Source organism: Sinohyriopsis cumingii, chromosome 5 (genome assembly GCF_028554795.1).
Source record: "Sinohyriopsis cumingii isolate HCF-2022 chromosome 5, ASM2855479v2, whole genome shotgun sequence".
NCBI lineage: Eukaryota > Metazoa > Mollusca > Bivalvia > Unionida > Unionidae > Sinohyriopsis > Sinohyriopsis cumingii.
Window position 1 is genome coordinate 137,195,354 of NC_142965.1, and position 21,402 is coordinate 137,216,755.

The window sequence follows — 21,402 nt, forward strand, 5'->3', positions numbered from 1 at the left end:
TATACATGGCAGCCAGTATTACTGGTGAAGGAAGAATCCGTGAAAACCCCAGAAAGAACAACCGACCCACGAGAAGCTACTGGCAAGCTTTCTCACATACCCACATTGGCCGAACCCGAGACTCGAACCCATGCAGACAGAGGTGAGATGGTTGTGATTCATGACGGAGAACGCTTTAGACCACTTGGCCACCCATAAATCTACTGTATGTAGAGAAAACATTACAGTTTTAGAAATATTCTTATCTCATTATTGAAACAGAAAATAAGTGCATAAAATTTACATGCCGTGTGCAATACATGCAGCCATAATAATAGTATGCAATTCTCCACAGGGTAGTGTAAATAAACATTGTAGACTTGTGGTCAAAATCAGCTCTGGATCCTTCAGTTTAGTATTAGAGACTTCAGGGCTGAAATTTTTATGAAATTACTTTTATCGAGAAGAAAGAAGAAAGAAAAATAATTTCAAACAACAAACTCAGGTTTTCACATACCTGCATAGTAACATATGATGAAAGTAAAGACAACGAAGCTGAATTCAGCAAACCTTAATGTGCCTAATAACCTGAAACCTTTCAGTAATCAAATTGTGTTATGCATAAAGCGCATGAAGAGTCTGACTGATACAGCATGTCAGATCCATACAAATTTGGAGGGTGATGTTGGGGATTTGTCCCACATGTGCAAGGTTTTCAAAACATTTTTAACAACTACATGTATACAACAAAAACTGCTTAGCTGTTGTGGATACTATATTGTTAAACCATTGCCAAGTTCAAATACTTTGCTGTGGTGGAGACCATCTTGTTAAACCATGGCCAAATTCAGATGCTTTGCTTTAGTAGAGACCATCTTGTTACACCATGGCCAAGTTCAGATGCTTTGCTTTAGTAGAGACCAGCTTGTTACACCATGGCCAAGTTCAAATGCTTTGCTTTGGTAGAGACCATCTTGTTGGACCATGTCTAAATTCATTGTTTCAAAATCAAGAAGGGTTCAGGAGGAATCGTGAGACATCAGAGGGTAGGATTTGTTTTTTAATCTGCCACCTTATTTCGGTTTCCATTACGGATTTAACAGTTAAAGGTCTGTATGGTTTCACCAGTTGAAATATTTTATTGTATCGGTGCTTGCCAACAACATGTGTTAAGTAAACAGTACGAATTCAGAAGTTCTACTCATCAGTGATACTGTTCTATGCTTCATGAAAGACTAGACATACAGTGCAATATTATTAGATAGATAATAGTTCTAGTCACTTTGAAATTGGCCACAGGACAATACAGTTTGCAACAAAGTGCAACAATCATGATGAGATCTCCTTTATTTCATGTAGTAATTGTTCGGCCTGAGGCTTGACTCTACTGTAGCTGTTGAATTAAAAAGAACTTCCATGTTTTGTTTGAGATTTAAATGTGACAGAAATTGTATAGGAGCATTTACAATTATTGTTTGTGTCCTCAATAAATTAATATTTACTTTCTGAAAATAAAAACACAAAAATATTTAGTAACTGCTTGTAAATTTAATCAATATTCAAAGTGATGTAGGAAGGTATTTTTAAAATCAGTTCTTTATAAGAAAGGTTGATGCAATGTTTTCTTATTAAGTAAGAGAGTCATCATTGTACTGGAAACCTGTCATTTAAAACTTGTAAATATAAATTTTTAACATCTTAATATGCTTTTTGCTTAAAAGTAATATTTAAAGAGATTTCAGGATTTAAGGAGGAAAAAAAAGAAAATGCATTGAAAATTAGACAAGTATTGGTAAAGTTCAGGTTTTTATTATGTCTTAAATTTTGTTAAAAAATAATTATTCATGTGTTACTCCTAAAAAACAGTGCCAGTATATACTGGTAATATAAATATTAATATAACATGATCTAAATCAAAGGAATATTTTCTCAAGAACTGTAATAAAGTCTTTATGTACAAAAACTTTGAAAAAATGTTGTTTTTCTAACTTGATGCCAGTAGTAACAAGAAATTACTATCTTTTTGTACCAAATGCTTACTTTTCTTTTGAATGCTATTAATGGTTAGAACCCCACTATTTTATCACAGGGCCAGGGGCTTGGTGACTAACCACTGGCTAAATTGCAACATCAAAGACTGTTTATATAATTAACCATGCATTGCAGGTAATAAAATTCTGATTTATTGCACTGTTAAACTTTGTTTTAAATAAAATTTCCAACTAATGATATTATGCTTGAATTTAATCATTTGATTGATGATATTTTTCCATCAGGAAATAATCCAAATCCTTTTTATCTTAAATATCTCCTTTTTGTAACATTAGTAACACTTTGTGTTAAGAATAGTGTCATCTCTTATTTATTTCCTCAGAATTAATGTTTTCTTTTATATCTATTAACACAATTACCTGTTCAGCTGTACATACAAATGATAAATCATAATGGAAGCTAATGGTTACCCCTGAAGGAAAGGAGAATTGATCCTTACAAAACATACAAGAACACAGTAAGTTTGTGAACAGAACAGAAGCTTGATTCAGACAGAATATATAGTTTTCATCTATCTTTATGAAAAAATAAAAAGTGAAAGAGTGCCACCATGGTTGTGATGTGTGTGTGTGTGTGTGATTTGGATTTTTAACGTAGCTTGAACAATTTTTCAGTCATCGCTACAATGTCTGCAGTGTGACAGTTTACAGTGATGTCTAGCTCTTAGGCATCATGCCGAAGACATGTAGCATGATGTCCCACCCAGTCATATTATCTTGACACCAGGCCGACCAGTCCTAACACTAACCTCTTAGTGCTGAGCACCAAGCGAGGCAGCTGTTAGTACTATTTTTGTAAGTCTTTGGTATGACTCGGCCAGGGATTGAACCCACAACCTCCCGCATCCAAGGTGGATGCTCTAACCACTAGGCCACCAGAGCAGTGCTGTCTGTCATGAGCATTATAGTATTGCTTTCTGCTTTCTGAGGTGATACAGAATATCCTAGTTTGATATCAGGGTAAAATATTTGTATGGTAGTGATCATAATCCTAATTGGACTGGATATCCTAGCATATTAGGTTGACATATATTTGAATAATCATATCCTAATTAGACTGGATATCTTACCTTATTAGTTGATGCATGTATGTGTGTGTGTGTGTATATATATATATATATATATATATATATATATATATATATATATATATATATATATATATATATATATATATATATATATATATATATACATATGTGTGTGTGTGTGTGTCTATGTTTGGGTGTAACAATCATCCTTTTTACACTGGATTTCCCAGCATAACACACATACACAGACACACACACACACACACAGGTGTGTGTGTGTATGTGTGCGCATGCATGTGTGTGTGTAATATTCAAAAAAAGTTCATTTCAAAACAGCATCTAATAGGGAAGGTCATGTGACTTTCAAAATATTAACACAGACTCATAACATTATTGATTAAACATTCCCCAGTATCAGCATTACCCCCAGTTTTCTTCACTGGTTATACTGGCTGTTTAAAGTAAACCTTGTCTGTCTTAGGAAATGTTCAAAGAACTTTTAATTCCCTTTATTTTGGTGTATGATTGATGTGTGTAATATGGGGTGTAGATTATACAGCTTGGCCTTACTTCAGATGTGCAACTTGCAAAAAACTGCTGGCTCTGTTTGGTCATTTTCACTTCCAGAACTTCAGAGGTAAATTGTATTTTAAAAAAGCAGCCAATAACTTTTTCTTAACTTTTATATATCTGGTAATTCATTCATTGCACTTTCAGAAGCTGGTATTGTCTAGTTTGTCAAAATAACATTCCCTGTTTTAATAGTTGCTAAAGATTTAGACTGATTCAGGGTGGGGTTTTTTAGCACAAAGGAGCAGTCATTTTAGTTAGCTCTGTACTTAGATCATGTTCAATTTCCACAAGTGCAATATCCAAACAAAGAGGTATACCAACATTTTCTCCATTGTGCATGTTGCAAATGTAAACAACTTCAGCTTACACCTGCCACTCTCTCAGAAGTTCATAATAACTGTAGAGCTCCACTTGCAGAGTACATGCAAGAACTACTTACCTCCAGAATTGAAGAGCTTGAAAACTTGCAAGCACTGCTTACCTCCAGAATTAAAAAGCTTGATGATTTACAAGTACTACAAGCCTCCAAAACTTAATAGGTTGACAACAGACGTTCTCAATGAGGATGGGCAATTTTTTATTTTAGAAAAACACAGCTTAACGCATTTTTAAAAGAATTCTACTTGCTCAGTTTTTATAACTATAGTCAGAACATATATTTGATTGACTTTAAGAGGTCATCACAACAAATGTCAAGTTTGCAGAACTATTTTATTAGACTCTTTAACATACATGCATGCCTGGCAAGCTGGTCAGTGTTGGGGTAATGTACAAAATTGTATAGTGAATCACCAGATAGCAGTGGCATGCAATCCGTGCAAAGCATGGCTCACTTATTACCACCGGGAGAAAAGAAAATTCTAAGCCTATGTCTTTAAGATTTTGGATAGGTTTGATAATGAGCATGATTCAAGCATTATAATGAGGTGATCATGCATCTGATTGGTTGAGTTTGTTACCACTCTGGAGACCATATTTGTGATCATGTTTTGATAAATGTGAAATATTAAATATAATCTTATATCATCATGATCTCAGACAAGTTTGATAACAAGGGAAATCATTGTATATTGTCTAGATGAGCTTGCATGTGATTGGCTGATCTTGTATGCACTCTAGCAACTCTAATTACAATCAGAGTTTGATTACAGTTGTTACATAGACTTATACATACATCATGATGATGTTTCAAGGGAGTCAGATTTAGAACCGAATCTATTACAATTTTATGAAGTAACCGTGTTTCTAATTCACTAGGCATGTTACCCCTCTGGAGACCAAGTTTATATTGAATTTTGCTCAGACTTGGTATAGAAGCTTTTATTGTTTGTCATGGTTTTAGAATGCTTCAGTTAAGCATGTATTTAATGAAATGAACTTGGCTGATTTTGTTACTTCTCTTGAGACAAAACTTGGTATAAAAATAAGAGCTTCAATCATGTTGATTGTGAACTCTGTATAGTATTTATGCCTTCATTTTTGGAAATAATTTTTTTTTTCAGACTAGTGAAACAGGTGAAATCTACATGACATAAACATAGATAGAGATGGTTTACGTATAGATTTGTGTTCTTACAGTTATCAGTCATGCATAAGCCTGCATATTGAAAAGGTCAGCGTTTAAGTCATGTATTCCAGTAGAGTGATATTAAACCCTGTTATGTATTCCAGCAGAGTGATATTAAACCCTGTTATGTATTCCAGCAGAGTGATATTAAACCCTGTTATGTATTGCAGTAGAGTGATATTAAACCCTGTTATGTATTGCAGTAGAGTGATATTAAACCCTGTTATGTATTTCAGCAGAGTGATATTAAACCCTGTTATATATTCCAGCAGAGTGATATTAAACCTTGTTATGTATTCCAGCAGAGTGATATTAAACCCTGTTATGTATTCCAGCAGAGTGATATTAAACCCTGTTATGTATTCCAGCAGAGTGATATTAAACCCTGTTATGTTATGTATTCCAGCAGAGTGATATTAAACCCTGTTATGTATTCCAGTAGAGTGATATTAAACCCTGTTATGTATTCCAGTAGAGTGATATTAAACCCTGTTATGTTATGTATTCCAGCAGTGATATTAAACCCTGTTATGTATTCCAGTAGAGTGATATTAAACCCTGTTATGTATTCCAGCAGAGTGATATTAAAACCTGTTATGTATTCCAGTAGAGTGATATTAAACCCTGTTATGTATTCCAGCAGTGATATTAAACTTTGTTATGGGGGCCCCAAGTGGCCATGTGGTCTAAAGCGCTCTCCGTTATGGATCACTGCCATCTCACCTCTGTCAGCATGGGTTAAAGTCTCGGATACGGTTAATGTGGGTATGTGAGAAAGCTTGCCAGTAGCTTCTCGTGGGTTGGTGGTTCTTTCCAGGATTTTCCTGGGTTCTTCCTCTGCCATTAATACTGGCCACCATGTATAGCCTATTGTGTGCTGAAAAATGACGTTAAACCATGCAACAACAAAAAAATAAACCTGTCATGTATTCCAGCAGAGTGATATCAGGCCCCACAGAGGTCTCTTGTTTCTGTATGTTGTCAGCTATGTTATTGTATGTTATGTTTCTTTGCAGAGATGTGGTGTAGAAAGTCAATAACAACTTTTGGCTTGCTGAACTCTTGAAAGGCTGAACAGGTGGCACTTGTACTTGATGTTATTTTATTTTGAAGTTTGCTCTGTACCACAAATGATCAACATGATAACCTGCAAGCTTTTCCTTTTCATCTGGCACACAGCTTGAACAAATTAAACTTTTTTTTAAAGTAGTGGAATTGGATTTGCTATTTCAAATGGCTTGGTAGCTGTACTCTTGGTTGAAGGCACATGCCAGACAAATGTCTTTTTACACTTGCATTCTGAAGTAACATAGGAATGTGGTAAGCTTTGTAGCCAATTTGAAAGGCATTTTGAAACTCTTATAAAGGTGCCATGTTGTCTTTTTTTGTGACAGTTTGCTTTCCATGTTGGGGATTAAAGTCTTGTTTAGGATATAGGAAAGGTCAAGAAATGGCAATTAAAATCAACTTTGTTGGAAGTTCAGGAATTACAAAAAGCTCTCACTCATATAAGAGAACATGAAATGGAAGAGTGGACACATTGACTGTTCATACTCCCTGCTAGTTTATAACATTGGGCACACTTAAAGTTTAATTCCACCCTCAGTTGGACATCTTTTAATCGTGTTCTGGTGAAATCGAAGCATATACATCCAAGTCCATTGCATAGGGCTGCATCAGTAGGAGCTAATCACTCGATAATATGTTAATAATTGAGGACCAAAACTTGATAACCATCACAGTTGGTAGTGTCTAGTCATGCTGAAATATATTTCATCAATATTTTATGTACTTGAGCTGAATTCTCTGGATTAAGGAGAAAGATAAATCAAAATGATCAGTTAGTGAGAGTAGATGAGCAGTAATGGAAGTCACAATAAAAATTTAACAGCCTTCTTTATTACATGTATTTCACAGATATTTCATACTGTCAGTCCGTTTCTTGCTTTGATTTTCTTTTTTATTACAGAATCATTTAATGTTATTTTGTTGATCTGGTGTTTGATCCATATTTCCATGTTGCACAGCCAGATTGAAACTAATTAGTTATTTCACTAATGGCCACACATCAATATTCTCAGATACACTGAACTGAACCCCTATAAATCCAAATTTGTTTTGATATTTTTTCATGCTGTGTAGATTATATATATATATATATACACACAGACACACATACATACATACATAAACAGCAAAACCTGTCTTGAAAGACCACTGCTATGTGAGACCACCTGTCTCCAGAGACCATATTCTCAATGCACAATTTATTGATTAATATATAACATTGTGATCTGTTATCAGAGACCACCTGTCTTCAGAGACCATAATTATTTCGCAGAAAAGGTGGTTTTTCAAGATAGGTTTTACTCTGTGTGTGTGTGTGTGTGTGTGTGTGTATATATATATATATATATATATATATATATATATATATATATATATATATATATATATATATATATATATATATATATATATATATAAAGTGTAATAAGAGAGGCTTAAATAATGAATACATAACCCCATCCATGTTCTTTTATGAATCTAGAGAAATAACTCTTTGATATGGTGATTTAATATATCATGACCTGATGACATAAGTGTAGTTCTACGCCGTATCAAAAAGCTCTTTCCAATTTCTTGAAATAAAGCACACATTTAGCTTGATGTATACATATCGTGTACTCTGATTCATATTTGTATTTTTCTCAGAAAACATATTTACCCCCAACAGCCTTTGTTCATTGTTGCTAGAGAGTTGTTTTGTGTGTATTAAAACTTTACAGAATTTGTCATATGTAACTCGTATTTAATGCTATTAACATAACTAACATGGCTGCTTGAAAATCAGGATACATTTGTCATTTGCATGAGACATTAAGTACTTAACAGAGCTAAGCTAATTTGATCTCACTCGTTTTATGGAAGAACTTTCAACTTTCAATAAGAAAAGCATGGAATACATTTTTCAGAGTTTGTAGAGGTCAAGGCTAGAATTTGCCAAGCATCCAAATTTTTCAAAATGTTCAAGTTTTCATTGTTAGTTCAGCAGAATCTTAGCTGCATAATTTTTTTATCTTTATGGACACAGATGCAAAGAAGGTAGATGATTCACGGGAAAAAAATCTTATTTGTATCATATCAATTTTTTTTACGTATTTCATGGTTTCTCAAAATCAGAAATTTAATTTTCAACAATAAATTTTCCATCATTGAAGAAACTTGGATTCTGATAATTGACCTGCAGAGGTAAATTCACAAATTAATGTACACATAAAATATCTATGTTAGCTGACATACCACCCCACCCCAGAAATTGCGTCTCAGTGGAAGAAAGAAATATGCATTATCATGTAGCAAAATCATATATTTATGTATAGATTTTGGAAGTTATTGTCAAATTGGTTATTTATAAGCATAATAATTCACTTCATTTATTCCCTCATTATAATGCAGTTCGTGGGACCCATAGTATACCACCTTATTATGAGACCTCCTTGTAAAGAAGTACATGATAGTCTTCCCTCATTATAACACTGAACACAACCTTCTAGTGAGCCCACCTTATAATAAAGTACATGATACACAAAGTAATGTGCATAATTATCTGGGATTCACTCATATTCTCATCTTATAACAAGAAATGTGTTATAATGAAAATCCTTATAGCGAGGGAGTGATGTACATTTTTTTGTGGGAATGGAAATCAAATCCGGATATCAGTATTTGGCATGTTTGATAATCATGCTTTAGACATGTCAGTTGTAATTAGTTTACTATTGATCTCAACTGTCAGTTTCCCCTCCCTCTTCCAAGCTTCTTCATCATTAGACACGCACATGTCTAATTTGACAAAATCTGCATTATTCCTGAAAAACTACCTCTTCCTTCAAGACATAAATAAAGTAAGCAGAATGCTATGGATGCATTTCTATCAAAGAGAAGAACAAAGACTTAATTGGTAGTGGACCTAAATTGACCACTCATATTGAATTGCTTTTGATTAATGTTGTTATAGTTGACTACTTAAAGTCATGGTCAGTTAGCATGACATTCTGTACAAGGACATGTGGCCTCTTCATTTCAAGTCCCATTCTGTGCACTCCAAACCCATGAACACTCACCAGCAAAAGCAAACAAAATGAGCCAATTGTACCAGCACTGATGAGTTAAATACATCATTTTACATTCTGAATGAAACTTTTTAACTAGGTGTAGAATTTACCTTTTTTTCTTAAATTTTTCTAGTGCCATAAAGGATCCACCTTTTGTTGAAAGTGTATAGTGGCACAAAGGGTCCAAGGCAGCACCATTTTGTCAAGGTTTCTAATGACACAAAGAGCCCAAGTCAACACTTTTTTTACAAGAGTTTTAGTCATAGATGTTAAAAACGTTAAAATTAAAATAAAAAACGTATTTTTTCTCAATAAATAAAAAACGAAAAAAATGTTCCAGTAGTTTTTAGGCAACACAAAAATCAATATTTTACTTATTTACACGCTACATACCAGTTTTAAAGTTTCAGTGATACAAATATGACAAAATGTCAAAAGTTTTAAACCATAATCCAGATAACATTGAAAATTTTTTCACTCAATGTCGTTATCACCATCCGACTGATCTGACCACTCTATGGTTTCCTCCATATAATAACCTGTATGGCCGATGATAAAAAAAAAAATGGAAGTACCAAATATAAAAAACGCAAAAAAACCCCATAAAAACGCGTTTTTCGAGGTAAAATAAAAAACTAAAAAAAACATTTATATCATCTATGGTTTTAGTTACATAAAGGGTCCAAGACACCGCCTTTTGTTCACCTAAAAGAAAAATCTGTCAAACCCATCCTCTAGTTTTAACTTATTTATGTCGATCTTAAATCTCACATTCTAAAGTATATCACTCCCTCACTATAAGGTCTTTCATTATAACAGTATGGATGTCATGAATCCCCTTTCAATAAGTGGTTGTAAAATATATATTTCATTATAGGCTTTTTCATATTATTTTTTTCTGTTATTTTCTATACATTTCTTTAAAAAAATTAATTTTATGATTTATTTTTTATTTGACTGTAGTTAATGTTTACATTAATTTTGAAAGGGTTTATCTTTATAAATTTAGATGCATTCCACTTCTACATTTTTGTTCCAACTTTTCTTTTAGTTGGCACTTCATAGTAATTGTTGTATTGATGTGCCATAAAACACTCCTACTTTGATATATAAGGCAATCTCAATGGATGTCATGGACATCATTATAATGAGGGAGTACTTTATCATGTACTTCATTATAAGACAATTTCACTATAAGGCAGTGTAATCAATGGTTCCAATGGATAGCATTATAATAAGGGAATACTGTATCATGTAGTTCTTTATAAGGCATTTTCACTAGAAAGTAGTATATTACCTGACTCATGGACATGATTATAATGAGGAAGTACTTCATTATAAGGTAGTCTCACTGTAAGACAGTATACTCTATGGCATTCAATGACATTATAATGAGGGAGTTCAGTATATAATTTAGGATAAGATAGTATCACTGTAATGCAGTATAATCTATGGCTTTATTGGGCAGCATTATAATGAGGGAGTACATTATATAATTTAGGATAAGATATCATTATAATGCAGTATAATATATGGCTTTCTTGGACAGCATTATAATGAGGGAGTTCCATATAATGTACTTCATCATATGGTTATCTCAATCTGAGGAAGTATAAATCTGTGGTTCATGGACAGCATTATAATGAGGGAACATTTAATTGTAAGGTAGTCTTACTCAATGGCATTCAACGACATCATTATAATGAGGGAGTTTGCTATATAATTTAGGATAAGATATTCTCACTGTGTGGCAGTATAATCTATGGCTTTCATAGACAGCATTAAAATGAGAGAGTACCATATAAAGAACTTCATTATATGGTTGTCTCAGTGTGAGGAAGTATAAATCTGTGGTTCATGGGCAACATTATAATGAGAGAGTACTTCAATATAAGGTAGTCTTACTGAGACAGTATACTCTGGCATTCATGGACATCATTATAACAAGCGAGTACAATATCATACTTTATTATAAAATAGTCTCAGTGTAATGCAGTATAATCTGTGGTTGTCATGGACAGCATGATAATGAGGGAGTACTGTACTCAGATGAAGTAGCTTCTGGCAAATTATGCATGGTTTTAAAGAAACTATATCCTTGTGTACTGATGTCTTTCTATGAAAAATGCTTAATTCGATCAGATTTATTGAAAACTGTAATATGTTTTTCTTAAATTGTTTCTTTAGGAAGCTTTATTGTAAAGTGCTTTTATATTTGCTTATGATATTCTCAATTAAATGTATGGATAATTCCTATAACAAAGACATAGCTTGTAAACCATACTGTCACCATTTTTATTTAGCTAAAACATGTCAATATTTTTTCTGTGTCCTACAAATAAAAGAAATAAAAAAAGTTATGCACATCAGGTTGAGAAAAAAAATTCTTTTAATGTTTTTACGATCGGTATTTTGTTATTTCCCAAAACATGAAAGCCATCTTCTCTTTATTGATTCATTTCTAAATTGTTTAATTTTTTATCACAGCCTCGATCAAGTGGCCTATTATTAGCGATATTACAGTTGATTACTGTTTATTTTTATATTATTACTGGATTAAAGAAAATTACCTTCTCAAAATAGTATTCTGTGTGGGAGGTCTACAATCTTTCATGCAGAAAAAGTTACTTGCTTCAAAGATTTGTTTTTATTGGAAGGTTTTAGAGTTTTTCCCTAGGGAAAATTAAAGCCAAACTTGTTCATGTGTCGTTTTATCTGACCTCTAATGCCATTTACATTAAGAACAAAAAATGTTTATGAAAGCATATTTGCTATATTTCAAAAGATTATTTATGTAGGTTCAAGTATTTATTAAAATTAAAGAAATTTTTTTTACATTTCACTAGAAAACAAAAGAAGACAAAAAACAGCAGTCAGATTAATTTAAATTTGTTCGGTATACTGTATTATTGTTAAGAAGGACAAAGACACAAAGGCAATCAAAAGCATTAACATCAAAGAAAAGGTTTTATCTACTTCCACATTTTCATGAGACTTCAAAAAAGGAAGGCCAAGATATTAGTATAGGCTGTAATGGAGAACTATATTTAATTTTTTCCACCCTTTGACATTGGCAGAGAGTCTGTAAATATCAGGATTTATTTGTCTGTGTCCAGAGAGCTCAAGCTCCTTAAGATTTTTTTCTCATCAGACTGATTTTTTCCCAGCATAATTGTGAAAATTGATTAGATTTTTATGGTTCTTCTTCTTCATTGCAATTGATTTCCTGCCTAACTTGTTTCTCAGCTTCCCCAGCCTCAAATACCAACAAGACATGAATTATTGCATGGAATCCAGTTGGCTACTATGGTGTATTTGGGCATGGTGCTTTACTCCAATTACCCTGGCACTAAATGCAAGGCGCTTTACTCCAATTGCCCTGGCACAAAATGCATGGCACTTTACTCCAATTGACTTGTTACTAAATGCAAGGCACTTTACTCCAATTGCCTTGTTATTAAATACAAGGCACTTTACTCCAATTGCCTTGGCACTAAATGCATAGAACTTTACTCCAATTATCCTTGGCACTAAATGCATGGCACTTTACTCCAATTGTCCTTGGCACTAAATGCATGACACTTTACTCCAATTGTCTTGTTACTAAATGCAAGGTACTTTACTCCAATTGCCTTGGCACTAAATGCATGGCACTTTACTCCAATTGTCCTTGGCACTAAATGCATGACACTATACTCCAATTGCCCTTGTCACTAAATGCAAGGCACTTCACTCCAATTGCCTTGGCACTAAATGCATGGCACTTTACTCCAATTGCCTTGGCACTAAATGCATGACACTTTACTCCAACTGCCTTGTTACTAAATGCAAGGCACTTTACTCCAATTGTCCTTGGCACTAAATGCATGACACTTTACTCCAATTGCCCTTGTCACTAAATGCATGACACTTTACTCCAATTGCCCTTGTCACTAAATGCAAGGCACTTTACTCCAGTTGCCTTGGCACTAAATGCATGGCACTTTACTCCAGTTGCCCTTGTCACTAAATGCAAGGCACTTTACTCCAGTTGCCTTGGCACTAAATGCATGGCACTTTACTCCAATTGCCTTGGCACTAAATGCATGACACTTTACTCCAATTGTCATTGGCACTAAATGCATGGCACTTTACTCCAATTGCCTTGGCACTAAATGCATGACACTTTACTCCAATTGTCATTGGCACTAAATGCATGGCACTTTACTCCAATTGCCTTTGTCACTAAATGCAAGGCACTTTACTTCAGTTGCCTTGGCACTAAATGCATGGCACTTTACTCCAATTGCCTTGGCACTAAATGCATGACACTTTACTCCAATTGTCATTGGCACTAAATGCATGGCACTTTACTCCAATTGCCTTGTTACTAAATGCTTGGCACTTAACTCCAATTGTCCTTGGCACTAAATGCATGGCACTTTACTCCAATTGCCTTGGCACTAAATGCATGGCACTTAACTCCAATTGTCCTTGTTACTAAATGCATGACACTTTACTCCAATTGTCCTTGTTACTAAATGCAGGACATTTTACTCCAGTTGCTTTGGTACTAAATGCTTGGCACTTAACTCCAATTGTCCTTGGCACTAAATGCATGGCACTTTACTCCAATTGCCTTGGCACTAAATGCATGGCACTTTACTCCAATTGCTTTGGTACTAAATGCTTGGCACTTAACTCCAATTGCCTTGGCACTAAATGCATGACACATTGCTCCAATTGTTCTTGGCACTAAATGCATGGCACTTTACTCCAATTGCCTTGGCACTAAATGCATGACACTTTACTCCAAGTGCCCTTGGCACTAAATGCGTGGCAATTTACTCCAATTGCCTTGTTACTAAATGCATGTCACATTACTCAAGTTGCCCTTGGCACTAAATAACCTATTTGTATTGCTGTGCCATAAACACCAACCCAAATAAATAATATATAATGGACTCCATTTGATGATAAATAGTTTTTGCTGGAAGATTCTAATGCAAAGTTCTAGTAATGGTCACCGATGCCTAATTTTTGCCTTTCAAAGTGCTTACCATATGTACTTGCTTATATGTCGAGTCAAACTTTAAACAACAAAGAGCCAGATCTACCATAGCATAATGTGTCCACAGATTGGGGTCAATGCTGTTTGTTATACTGATTACTCCTAATAAACTGCACAGAACCAGATCTTATGGCACATTATGTGATGGCAGATCTGGGTCTGTGTAGTTTGCAGTGGGTCACATCTTATAAGTAAATGTAAATGGTAATATCACTTGAAAAGTTTATTGAACTTAACTTTCATTTTACTCAAGGACAAGAAGGCCCCCTTAATTAACAATGGGTCATAATTTTAGATAAGAACTTGCTAAAGAAATATTGAATGCTCCAGTGGCCTAGTTAGGTTAGAGCATCCACCTCGGCTGCGGTAGGTTGCAGGTCTGAACCCTAGCTGAGTCATACCAACTATTTATAAAACTGGTGATAGCAGCTGACTCGCTTGGCGCTCAGCATTAAGATGTTAGTGTTAGGACTGGTTGGCCTGGTGTCAGGATAATGTAACTGGGTAGGACATCATGCTATGCTACATGTCTGCGGCATGATACCCCACTGCTAGACATCACTATAAACTGTCACACAGCAGGCATAATAGTGATATAACTGAAAAATTGTTAAAGCTACATTAAACAGACAGACAGACGGATTCCTCTCTTGCTGTCAGGAACCATATAATATCAGTTGTATGTCCCATAATATAGATATAACTTCATTATTAATTAGTAACCCCTTGCAATGGTCGTCAAGGAGAATGGCAGGTCAGGTTCAACTAAAAGATCTTTTGTGTAAAAAAATAAATTCACACTTTCTGGAATAAGTACTTTGTAATATTGGCTTCTTGGTCTCATTGGTATTATGGGTCATGAAAGGGCAAATAAAGCAGCCAAAGCTGCACTGTATTCACCAATTTCAGACTGGAAACATTCATGTTGTGAGTTCAAATTTTGTTTAAATCAGCATCTTAAAAACAATGTTGGATCGACATTCCAAAAACAAGCTTCAGAACATCAGGATCAACCTTGGAGAGTAGCATACCTCACATACAAATAAATTGCAGAGATCAGGTGGTACTGTGCTGGTTATGAGTGAAAGGTGAACCTCCTCCATAATGAGTACCCTGCCAGTGTCCAGCTATCATGGAACACGTTCTTATTTAATGCATTGACTCCACTCTTTGAGACAGAAGTTGTTTTATTCCGAAATCAATTAAGATCATGTACAGTCAGAGAAAAATGTTGGACTTCTTGAGGATATGGTTTTATTCAACCAATTTTGACCTTAAGATTTTATTTATAGTACTTTATCGTTACATTAATTTAGAACAGTTTTTCTTTTGAAACGTTTTATGCAGTTACTCATTTTTAAATTTTTAAGCCTTGACTTTTCATTGGCTTCATATTGTTACTTTAGTGCTGAGGTGCTGCTCGACACTATTCATAAATACAGATTTCTTGGGGGCCCCGAGTGGCCGAGTGGTCTAAGGCGCTCTCCATTATGGATCACTGCCATCTCACCTCTGTCCACTTGGTTTCGAATCTCTGATTCAGCCAATGTGGGTATGTGAGAAAGCTTGCCAGTAGCTTCTCGAGGGTCGGTGGTTCTTTGCTGGGATTTCCTGGGTTCTTCCTCCACCAGTAATACTGGCCACCATGTATAGCCTATTGTGTGCTGAAAAATGGCATTAAACCCTACAACCAGAACAACAGATGTCTTGTACATGTTATATATATGTGTGTGTGTGTGTGTGTGTGTATACACCACCTTAGTGAATACATAATCTGTTTATACATATTTTCTTACATAACAAATACACTCGCCAATAAAACTTGTCCAACTGCAGAGACCCAGATCTGCCATTGTTTAATGCACCGGCAGAGCTGGGTCTGTGCAGTTTGTTAGGAGTAATCAGTAGAACAAACAGTGTAGACCATGATCTGCAGGTGAATTATGCTACAGCAGATTATCATCTTGGTTGTTTGCAATTTGACTTGACTTATGAGTGAGTACATAATGGTATACACCACCTGAAGTGACGTTACGATGTTCATTACCAACTCCACCATCACCAGCACCAACATTTTTTTGTATTTTGTATTTAGTACACAGCAACATGTTTCCACTATTATTGCCTGTTAATTACTGTCTGATACTATTACATTATTGCATGTACAATATTCTTTAAATATCTCATCAGCTTGTACCAATGTTTGCCGTCCTATCTATTTTCCATTAGATTCATATACTCAGGTCACTCAGATTATCTAATTAAAGATTATTGCTAATTAGGATTAAGCTTTGGCATCTCTCCCAGTCCTTGACCAAATTTTGATATACTTTTCTCGATGGTCAGTGCAAATAAATGCTTTTTAAAACAATAGTGACTGTTGATCAACATGTGTATATTGAATTGTGTTGCCACATGGTGTAATGTTGCTGGATAGTATAGGTGTTGAGAACTTGATATCCTTCCATCACTCATTCTTATATTTCGATTATATACATCTATACAGGAATAACAAAGTCATAAAGAAACAAATATAATGCAGTGAGAGTAAAAGTCATTCAAGTAAAATGAAATTCAATTCACATTGAAACTCACCAGAAACTTGCCTCTGTTAGATCGCATGTCAGTGTGTTACAGTATTTTGGATTTCTATGCTGGTTCTTTGTTTCATAGTTAAAGTTTTGGTCATTAGCAAAATTGTTGAAACAGGAAACTGCAAAGATTGATATGTACAAGCTGTACATACATCAGACAGTACCTGGAGATATAGTGTATAGTAGGTCGGTGAGCCATGCAGGTTCCAGTAATGGTATTTGATATTAAAGAATTTTAAAAGTTTTTACATAATTCATAAAGGAGATCATTCCATCAGTTTCCATATCATACATACAACAGGCACACTTTTATTATTGAGACAGAGCATTATAAAGGTATACAGCATTCCCTCACTATAAGGTACTTTATTACAATGCAAATATACAGCACTCCCTCACTATAAGGTACTTTATTATAAGATATATACAGCACTTCATCACTATAATGGACTTTATTACAAGACACAGAAGTCACTTACTATAAGGTACAATACTACCAGACATGCAACATTCCCTTACTATAAGGTACTTTATTACAATACAGATATACAGCACTCCATCACTATAAGTAATTTATTACAAGATGTATACATTACAAGACAGATATACAGCACTCCCTCACTATAAGGTACTTTATTACAAGACATATACAGTATTCCTCTATAAGGTACTTTATTACAAGATATACACAGCAATACCTTATTATGAGGTACTTTATTACAAGATAGATATACAGTACTCTTATAAGGTACTGTAACATAGCCTTCATGGTTACATTACAGAAAAACAAAGAATATATATATATATATATATATATATATATATATATATATATATATATATAGAGAGAGAGAGAGATACATACATACATATATATACATACATACATACATATATATATATATATATATATATATATATATATATATATATATATATATATATATATATATATATATATATATATATATAAAATTTTCTTTAAGTTTATGAATTGGTTTGTTTTGCATTACATACATTTTTTACATACCTTAATTCCTAGGTGAATCAAGCCCCAATTCCTGTTTTCAACACTAATTTTGAAGCAAGTTATTAGAGTCATAAAAATCATTTTCTTTTTAAATATTCATATTTCAGATAATTGAAGGTCAAAAAAAAGTAATAACCACAATGGTAATAGCTTTGACTTACAGCGCATTCTCTATTATCTACAGGTGTATCTGGATGAAACTTTAGTGTATATATTACAACAGGATATATATCTCTCTTGATAATTGAGTCATAACAGAGATCCAATAGATCTCATAATTGAGTCATGACAGGAATACATTTCACCTGTTGAATGAGTCATAATAGTGACATACCTGTTGGACATTTTTCCTTTTTCATGCTAAAATAATGATCAGGGCCACTTGTATATTTACATGCCACTTGATGAATTGTGTAAATACTGCACTTACACATAAATATGTTTGTAGGCATTCAGTTTTAGAAGATAAAGAAATAGCGACAATGAAATTATTACATGTCAATGTCAACACCTAATGTAGATGGAATATATGTATGTGTGTGTGTGTGTATGTATATATATATATATATATATATATATATATATATATATATATATATATATATATATATATATATATATATATATATATATATATATATGGCATTTCTTCCTCCACCAAATATACTGGCTACCATGTACAATTAAATCCAACAAAAACCAAAAACACCCAAACCTAAACCTTGGATAGCAAATCACTGCTGGCCTGGTATATTGACCAAGTACTGACCAAGATCATAATTAATGTAAGCACTGCCAATGGTTGTCAATAATAATAATAATAATAATGATAATAATAATAATAATAATAATAATAATAATAATAATAATAATGAAATGAATGAATGAACCAACAAGCTAATTAATTAATTAATTGATTACTGAGTTCCTGGTGATAACTTTGACATTGGTTGGAAACATAAGTTGGAGTATGCCAGGGAAAGGAAAGTTGTTAGCAAGACTTTGTTGTTATGAAATGTAGAGGAAGAGTGTACCACTTAATTATATTGAAAATTCTCATCGTTAAGTTTAATTCCCATTAAATATATTTTATCGCTTGGTATTGTCGTGATAATTAGTACAAGGATTGTGTTATCCAGGAAAGCATAACTTTAAAATATTCTCTGGGTTTTTTGTTGGACAATGTTTTCTGGTGTTCCTATCTAATTGATTCAAGGCAATGACTGTACAGCAATTTTTTTTAGTTGTACAATGTTTTCTGGTCTTGCTATCCCATTGGATTCAAAGCAGTTATTGCACAGAAACGGTTTGGGCGGATTTTTGTTTGTGTTTTTTGTTGGACAATGTTTTCTGGTGTTGTGCATAATGAATTCAAGGCAATTACTGTAGATGATTTTTTTGTTGTTGGTTGGATGATGTTTTCTGACATTGCTACCTAGTGGATTCAAAGCAGTTATGGCACAGCAATCATTTTTCAATCTGTGTTTAGTAGCATGCAGGTCTTTTGTCACTTCTTAAAAAGTATACTTTAAGTGGCAAAAAAATTGATCATCAATTTATTAAATATAATAAGTAATTTGCAGCTCCATCCAATAATAGTTTCAGTGAAGGTTGGTGTGACTTAGAAAATACAAAATATAGCCATTCAAAGAAGAGACAGTTTGATAGTTTTACCAAACACTTGCAGGAAAGTCATCATTACATCATCTCTTTTTTTGTACATATACTTGTATGCTACTACAAAATATGGTAGGAAAGATAGGAAACAAGATAGCTAAATAAAAGAAAGAAGAGCAGTGTAATATCTCTCTCTCTCTCTCTCTCTCTATCTCTCTCTCTCTCTCTGTATGGGAGAACGTAGCCTCTTGTTTTTGAAAGTGATAAATGGACTCCAGTTCAGTACATGTATTATCAAACATTTATTCAGTTGCTCTGATCAGACAGATTTCATTTATTAGGATTTAATTCTATGAAAGAGGGAGAAAAACTACTGGTATTTGCTTGTGCTGTCTGAGACTGGTTGTACCCATAGTTGTTACTCCTTTGCCCTTTCAGCACTAAATGAATGGGTATCTCCATGTCTCCTTGATTGAGGTCAGCCCCTTTTAGACATTCAGTGCTAATATTTTCAGACTCCATTATCACAAGTATTAAAAGTACTAAATAATGCCAGAAACTGGTCAGGAGATACATTATTTATTTCCAGCTTCCATATTCTTGAAGGAGGAAGAATTTGGCATTAATTTTATAATGATTACATCTGAAGAATTTTATTGCGACCATGATTATTGTTAGATCTGAACAGTTGTTTCAGATTATGGTTGCCCTAATCACAAAGTGTAAATCCCTCAGAGGATTATCAATCATTGTTACTGACAGCTTTTCTGATTCACTTTCATGGATTAACAGCTCTTCACTTCAAATGTATTTCTCTTCAATTAAACTTATTGGAATATTTGGCCAGGAGTAAATGTCCAAAAATATGTTTACAAAACAAAGGACTTTGACAAATCCCTAAAACAACCACAGGTCATAATGTATGCAAAAGGAAAATTCTGGAACAAGAATAGCATTTGCATGCTTTATTGTTGTACTTAATACCATTTATGCTTGCGTACAAGTCAGGTCATACTGAAACAGCATAGACCCTGATCTGTCATTGCATACTGCACCAGAAAATCAGGGTCTTTGATGGTTCTTCCTTCTTATTCCTGAGAACAAACTGCATAGACATTGATCTGCTGGCACATTATGTGAAAACAGATTTTGGTCTCTGAAGTTTGCATTTGAATCTGTCTTATAAGAAAGTACATACAGTAAATGAAGAAAAATTAAAGTAGACTGGTATTTGTGTATTTTAATTGCATTGTAAATCTTTCAAAGGATCTAAACAAGTAATGTATTAAAGGAATTTAATTTTTTTTAATTAAATTTAGAACAACTAAATGCCTCTAATTAAATTATACCTTAATTGTTACCACAGATGTATTCAGATGGAGGAAAATAAATACAGCAATGTGCCTGATTTGTATCAATTTTGTGAAGATATTGCTTCTGTAAATTAAATTGAGTAATTAACTGTCATGTCAGCATAATCCATGTAGACAGTAGGCATCTCAATTCCAGTATTTTATGATAGCTCAAATTTTAGGATTAGCTGTGAATAAAATTTGGTCATTTTCCTTGTTAATTAAGAATTTTCAGTCTTATGCTGTGAATAATTCCAAATGCATATCCCTTGATGTGACATTATCATATTCTTATATGATAATGTGGCTGTTATTTCATCTTATTCCAGCAAGGGACTGTATTTAAGGGTATATCATGTCAGCTGTTCTTTCTTTCCTTCCTTCCTTCCTTCCTTCCTTCCTTCCTTCCTTTCTTTCTTTCTTTCTTTCTTTTTTCTTTC

The 21,402-nt window shown here is 33.7% G+C and overlaps 1 protein-coding gene and 1 long non-coding RNA gene across 2 annotated transcripts in view; one reads left to right on the plus strand and one right to left on the minus strand.

The window, feature by feature from the left end:
• The window catches only part of LOC149800324 (uncharacterized), a 53,765-nt gene extending 35,575 nt beyond the window's left edge, over nucleotides 1-18,190 (minus strand). The window contains exons 1-2 of the long non-coding RNA XR_016421360.1: nucleotides 17,994-18,190; nucleotides 16,965-17,127 (exon numbers count right to left, since the gene is read on the minus strand). This is a non-coding gene — a long non-coding RNA (uncharacterized LOC149800324). The remainder of the gene's footprint in view (nucleotides 1-16,964; nucleotides 17,128-17,993) is intronic.
• LOC149800323 (ATP-dependent (S)-NAD(P)H-hydrate dehydratase-like) overlaps nucleotides 1-21,402 on the plus strand; it is a 269,318-nt gene that overhangs the window by 177,855 nt on the left and 70,061 nt on the right. The window lies entirely within an intron of this gene.